Source organism: Denticeps clupeoides, chromosome 12 (assembly GCF_900700375.1).
Source record: "Denticeps clupeoides chromosome 12, fDenClu1.1, whole genome shotgun sequence".
NCBI classification, from domain to species: Eukaryota; Metazoa; Chordata; class Actinopteri; order Clupeiformes; family Denticipitidae; genus Denticeps; species Denticeps clupeoides.
The window spans coordinates 2187113-2193944 of NC_041718.1; the positions used below are offsets into that span (position 1 = coordinate 2187113).

General features: G+C 40.2%; 1 non-coding gene across 1 annotated transcript; it reads left to right on the forward strand.

Moving 5' to 3' along the window:
- Nucleotides 1–562: 562 nt before the first annotated feature.
- On the forward strand, nucleotides 563–727 carry LOC114801484 (U1 spliceosomal RNA). Its single transcript, XR_003751535.1, has one exon. It is a non-coding gene; the product is annotated as a U1 spliceosomal RNA (small nuclear RNA).
- Nucleotides 728–6832: the final 6105 nt, after the last annotated feature.

A 6832-nucleotide genomic window follows, 5' to 3' on the forward strand; every position in this document is an offset into this window, starting at 1 on the left:
CTCTGTGCACGCTGCTGATAACTGCTTCCTGATTTGCTGCATCTCCTCTGTCAGCCTTAAGCCAGATTTTGCATCAGGGTTTGCAAAGTTTCCTGTTACACCAGCCTGCTCATGTAATATTTGAACCTGATATTTAGTTAAAGGTATCGTATACTAATTCTCATGATTAGGTGTGAATGAGAGTGCAAATGAAACCGTGTAACATGTATTTAATGTCACCCTGTTTATGATGTTGTAGTAATAGACATGTCTGTTCAAGAAAATTTTCTTTTGAGTTTTCCTGCATTTAAATAAGGTCACTACACCAGAAAAGATCTCATCTGCTCTAAATTAAAATCTTTTACTAGTAATAGTGAATAATTCTGGGGACGCCCTTGTTATTAGCATACTAATTTTAATATTAAATATTACCACAAGACTAACTCGATGGACAAATAGTTAATTGCTGGTAGTTCTTCATATTTTAGTGTAATCCATGTTTGGGGATCATCTTAGCCAACCGATATATTCGACACGGTTGTTTAAACTGGATTCCATGTACACATTCCTGTGAACGGTGCTAATACTTACCTGGCATGGGAGATACCGTGATCAAGAATACGGTTCACCTTGAGCGAGGCTCAGCCATTGCACTCCGGCTGTGCTGACCCCTGTGAATTCCCCAAATGTGGGGAATCTCGACTGCATAATTTCTGGTAATGGGAGACTGTGTTTGCACTCTCCCCTTAAAAAAGGGTGGGCAGTGGTGGCCTAGTGGTAGAGGAAGCGGCCCCATAATCAGAAGGTTGCCGGTTCGAATCCCGATCCCGATCCGCCAAGGTGCCACTGAGCAAAGCAACTTCCCCACACACTGCTCCCCGGGCACCTGTCATGGCTGCCCACTGCCCACCAAGGGTGATGGTTAAAACCAGAGGACACATTTCGTTGTGTGCACCATGTGCTGTGCTGAACTGTTCCTATCCCTGCCACTTTTCATCAGTTCTAATTAGGAGTATTGTGATAAAAAAAGTAAATCAGTTAATCAGTAAATTGCATGATAATTAAAATGAGGGCTATGTTTTTTCTGGCCTCAATAGATTTTATTTGCATACTTGTTTGTTTTCCTTGTGTCTCTCTCTTCCAAATCGAATAACAGCTCTTTTTAGCGAACCGACTCATTTGCCTCTGCTCACCAGGCTGTGAGAGTTCTACGCATGCACTGATATTCCCTCCAGTACACGAAAACAGGCTTGAAGCTGAAAGCTTGGATTCATTCGTAAAACCCGCTGTACAAATTTCTGTGCAGTAAATGTTAATAATTTCTAAGCTTGCAAAATGAAATTGATACTTAAAAGGGTGTACATGCATTAATAAGTTCAAAATGGTCTCACAATGACATTATTAGCATTTATTGAAATAATTCCTGGGACAATTTATCATCCAGCAAAATGTGTCATCGTGATAGGCCTAGTTCCAACCTATGTCCCTTCACTTGTATCAGAAATCATTGCGCTGTAAAACTTTCTGATTCTCCCACTGATGCCATAAAAACACATCTTTTTAAGAACCACTAGCTACTGTAGACCCTCTGGTCCTAGGTATAATTGATAGTAGCCTTGCAACCAGTGGAGTTCCTGAACCTCTTAAAAATAAAAAAAACTGGTCTGGACCTTCACTTTACTCAAATTTTAGAACAATTTCCAAACTCCCAATTATGATGAAAATTCAGGAGATAGCTGATTTTATTCAACTAACCATGTTTTTAGAAAATAATTGCCATTCCAGTCTGGGTTTAAAGCCAGACAAAGCACTGAAACTGCTCTCTCAAGGGTTTTTTAATACTCTTTTAGCTAATGATTCTGGTAGTTTTCATGGCTCCTAAGCGCTGGAAGAAGCTGCCAGTAAATATTAGACATGCTCTTACCATTTGTATTTTTACATCACTTTTGGAAAGCCACCTATTTTCACTGGCTTTTACAGATAGTTGAACAAATGAGGTTGGTTTTCTATGTTTTTTAAGTATGTACTTAAAATTCTTTTGTCATTGCCTTTATGTTTTTATTTTTTTTCTTATTTTATTTTATTTTATTTGTCCTGTGTTTTATGACTTTGGTTTTTATCTCTTATTACCAGATAGACATAGACACATCTGACAAACACAAGAAAGCCTTGGCCTGCACCCTTGGATTCTGGGAAATTAGTTGAATAGCACAAGGTATTACCAATGCCGAAGTATATTTCAAAGATTAATGGAGAAATGTATGGGTGCTCTATATCTAAGGGAGGTTTTGATATTACTGGATGACCTCATTATATATATATTCTGAATGTTAGAGGAACATGAGGAGTGCTGAGAAGACGCCAAGGGAAGTCTAAAGCTGTAGAGCTTTTTAGAGCTTATTGTAATGGCTGTTTTATTATTTCTGTTTATGCCACCGGTATATAATTAACATATGATGCCATTTGCAGGAAGACCAACTGACCACTTCATTAAACACTGATTAATATATACAATATCTGTAACATCTCTTCATCTGCTAATTCTAATCCCCAAAAAATATGAATAAATATAATTAACAAACAAAAATTAAATGACTCACAGAAAGTGAAAGCATTTGTCATTGTGATACACTGCAGCACAGCTGAAATGTGTCCTCTGCTTTTAAACATCACCCTTAAAGAGCTGTGGGCAACCATGACCTTGATCAAGGGAACCTTAGTGGGATTCGAGTCTCAAACCTTCCAATTACGGATCCGCTCCCTAATGGCAGAGTGGGGCTTGTACAAAAGGTAAAAAAAAATAAGATTTATATATTGTAAATAAAATATTAAAAATAGTTCACCATGTTTATTGTCTTTTCACATGATTCAAGAAATGTGTTATGCTCTTCAATTAATTTGATGAAATGTCATGCTCATATGTTTCTCAATATTTTTAATTTGGTCTTCGGTCAGATTATTCCTTAGAATAAAATTGAATCTTGGCTTGATTTAAAGCTGGAAAAGGTGTCAAAGCTTAATTTGTGTTGCGTTGGCTTATTGCCTTCAGCTTTCTGCCAGGACTCCACTTATTATAAACATGCTGCCCAATTTCCACTACTTCCTTCCTTTGCTTCTTCTTCTATCTTATTATTCATGTCACTTACATCTAGAGAACAATGTACCAGAACCTCAAAACCGGAATGTTTCAAAGCACTTTGGGGGTTCAGGCCTTGCATCAAACCAATCCATGTCCAGCTCCAGGGCTTGATATTAATAGATGTAAATTTTTGTATTTTATAGTTTGCTTTGATGCCACCTGATCACATGTTTTATTAATAAATCTAATTTACTTGTAGTAAACCATGTGCATGGTTATTATTTGTCTTTCATAGTTTTTTGCAGAGGAGTCAACAAGTGCCAGCTTCCCATTTTTGTTTTTTTCAGTCAAATTAATTAGTCTCACAATTCAAACAACATAATGTAAATTATTAAACCATAGAGAAGTTAAAAGTTTTATTTGGTTACAAACAGCAGAAGATTAAAAAGAAACAAACTAAGTGCATAGGACACATTTAAGAGCACAGGTAAAATCATCATTCTAGGCCAACCACATTTAACTTTTTTGGACATACAATTTAATATTAAACACTTAAACAGCAAATGCACAGGTGTTATTGATATTAACATCGCTTCTCAATTCTAATGTTGGAAGAAGAAGTTGGCCCTGGTCCACAGTTCAGCCTGTGCCACCTGCTTCTGAAGGTAGAAGGACAGCTGCAATAACATGGCAACGCTCTCTGCCTGCTCTTTCAGCCGCCTCATGCAAAATAATGCCATAGACTGTCATGGACAAAAAATGTTTCAAATTTGTGTGGAAAGACTCCCTCATTTGCAAAGCATACCACACCGCTTGATTTTGTGGATTAATCAATGTAAATTGTATGATAATTGAGGAGGGCGAGATTGCTCCAGCAGATGGTTTCTGTATTGCAATATTGTCTCTAATGGGTTGTGAGTCAGATGGCTTCTGAGATGCTTATAGGGGTTAGGGTGCAAAGACACAGTTGACAACGTGATGGCAAGCTTCAGAAGTGGGAATGGAAATTATCCACTGAAAAGACCTCTGTGTGGGATTTTTGCTGGATATTGCCTCTGTTACAAACCTATCTAAAATTTGGTTGAACAGAAGGCAGTCTTTTCTGTGCTGTGCAGAAATTAAGAATATCAAACATGTATCTATTTTTACATGAACATGTAGTATAGGGGTGCTCATTACGTCAATTGCTATCTACCAGTCGATCACGAAGGCATTGTGGGTAGATCGATTAACGTCAGCTATGCTTGGAAGATTTATCCTGTCATTTGATTGATATATAGATGACATCTGACTTTTTTTGACACTTGAGTCACTGTGCATTTGCAAACAAGTTACCTCGAGTTTAGCCCTCGTTTCTTTCCCCTTAAACTTAAAATGGTATAAAAATGAGTGGGGAATCAAGACCAAGTAAAAAAATAAAAACTTATCAATTTCTTTTGGAGTGGAAGGGAGATTATTTTTTGACTATGACATTTTCGAAGTGCGTTTGCTTTCATCTGCCAGTCTACGATCTCAACACCAAAGAAGGGAAATGTGGAGTGGTCTTTTCGGACTGTTCATAGAAAATACGACACCGACTTCCAGATGAAAAGCGAGCTGAGAAAGAGAAAGGGGAAGTGAAGGAACTAAATATACTTATAAATAAAACAAATAAATGTATGTTTTGCATTTTTGTAGTAGGTTGATCATTTTAACGTGGTCATTTTATAAGTAGCTTGCATGCTGAAAAAGTGTGAGCGCCCCTGATGTAGTGAGATTAGTTTCAATAACATGAGACATCCACGAGTACGAGCTCCATTGAATTCTTGAGACCCGCCTTGCTTTTGAGGATCATTGAGGCAGCAGTGACCACAGCCTGATTAAGAAATCCATTCAAAATCTGTAATTAGTGTCACATTCATCTTGCAGTACCCAGACATTGATTGCAAATGCTAGAAATGAAATGATCTTGGGACGGTTACAAGAATATTTCTGATGCCTTGAAGCAATGAAGCAATGAGTGGCCTCCATCACCCATATGTGGAAGAAGTTCAGAACCACCAAGACTCATCATAGAGCCGGCTGGCCACCTTTTCAGGGAGGTGACCAATAACCCAATGGTTACACTGTCAGAGCTCCAGATGTTCTCTGTGGACAGAGGAGAACTTTCTAGAAGTACAAGCATCTCTGCACCAATCAGGCATGCATGGTAGAATGGCCAGACGGAAGGCACTCTGTAGTAAAAGAAGGCACATGGCAGCACATCTGGAGTTTGCCAAAAAGCATCTAAAGGACTCTCAGACCATGAGAAACAAAAATGTCTGGTCCATTGATACAAAGAATGAACTCTTTGGTATGGATGCCATGTCTCACTTTTTTCAGCTGCAGGAACTGGGAGACTAGTCAGGATAGAGGGAAAGATGACTGCAGCAATGTACAGAGACCTCCTGGATGAAAACCTGCTCCAGATCACACTTGAACTCAGACATTTTCAGCAGGAAAGCCCACAGACCACATATCAAAGGAGTGGCTTCAAGATAGGGCAGTGGTGGCCTAGCAGTTAAGGAAGCGGCCCCGTAATCAGAAGGCTGCTGGTTCGAATCCCAGTTAGCCAAGATTCCACTGAGGTGCCACTGAGCAAAGCATCGTCCCCACACACTGCTCCCCGGGCGCCTGTCATGGCTGCCAACTGCTCATTAAGGGTGAGGGTTAAAAGCAGCGGACACATTTCACTGTGTGCTGTGCTGTGTATCACAATGACAATCATTTCACTTTCATAACTTCAGTGGCCCAGCCAGAGCCCAGACTTGAATTGAACATCTCTGGAGAGATGTATGTGACCAGGTATGTGTGTATTTTTTTGTATCTCTGGCCTTAATGTCATCAGGAGCCACAGTGGCAAGCTCAGCAATTGTTCTGTTGCAAAATGTTCTATAAATGTTATTTCTGTCCACATGGACTATGAAGAATGTCTTCTTCATTGATCTGTTTTAGGTCAATGCATGAAGGGTGTGTAACACAGAAATATCCCACATTGTGAAGACATGTGTGTTCCAACAAAGACCTTCTGCACATACAACAGGCTGGTTTACAGCCTGACTTCGCTGTAGCAAGGAAACTGCTTACAGGTGTGGTAATAGGTCCGTGTACAGGCAGATGAGAAACACGCTTACTAGGGATATCAGAGTGGCTAAAAGAAGCTTCTTGGAAAAGCTGAAAAACACACTGATTACCTGGCGTCAGTGTGGAGATGCCTAGAAGACATTACAAGCTACAAGAGACCTCCTTCCCCTGCTATCGAAGCAATCAAAGACATGGCTGATGACCTCAACATCTTCTATTGTATGTTTGAGACAGACAGGCTCACACCTTTCACCCACACCAATTCGGAGACAATGGGCTCCATCGCACCCCCACCTTGCACCACCGGAACTCAGACATCACTCACAATAATCACCATTTGGGGTTACCAATACACGGTATACGGTACCAATACACCAGCCAACAGCCCAGAAATGGTGAATGACTGGCCCACTGGTCCCCATGTTTCAGCCTGGGAAATTTCTCAGTCCAAGCCATTTTTCGGGTTGTCCCGGCCCTAAGGCCTGATAGTCAAGGGGCGAAAAGGTGGACCATGGAATTGGCCCAAAATGGCGAAGACAAGGTGGCACATTCATGATGAACCAGAAGGACAGCTTGTGTGACTCTGTCTGGAGGTGGAAGTCCTGGGACCAAAGGGACCAAAGACCAAAGGAGAGATGGTAAAAGGGTCTGAGGAATCAGATGGCTAGGTGG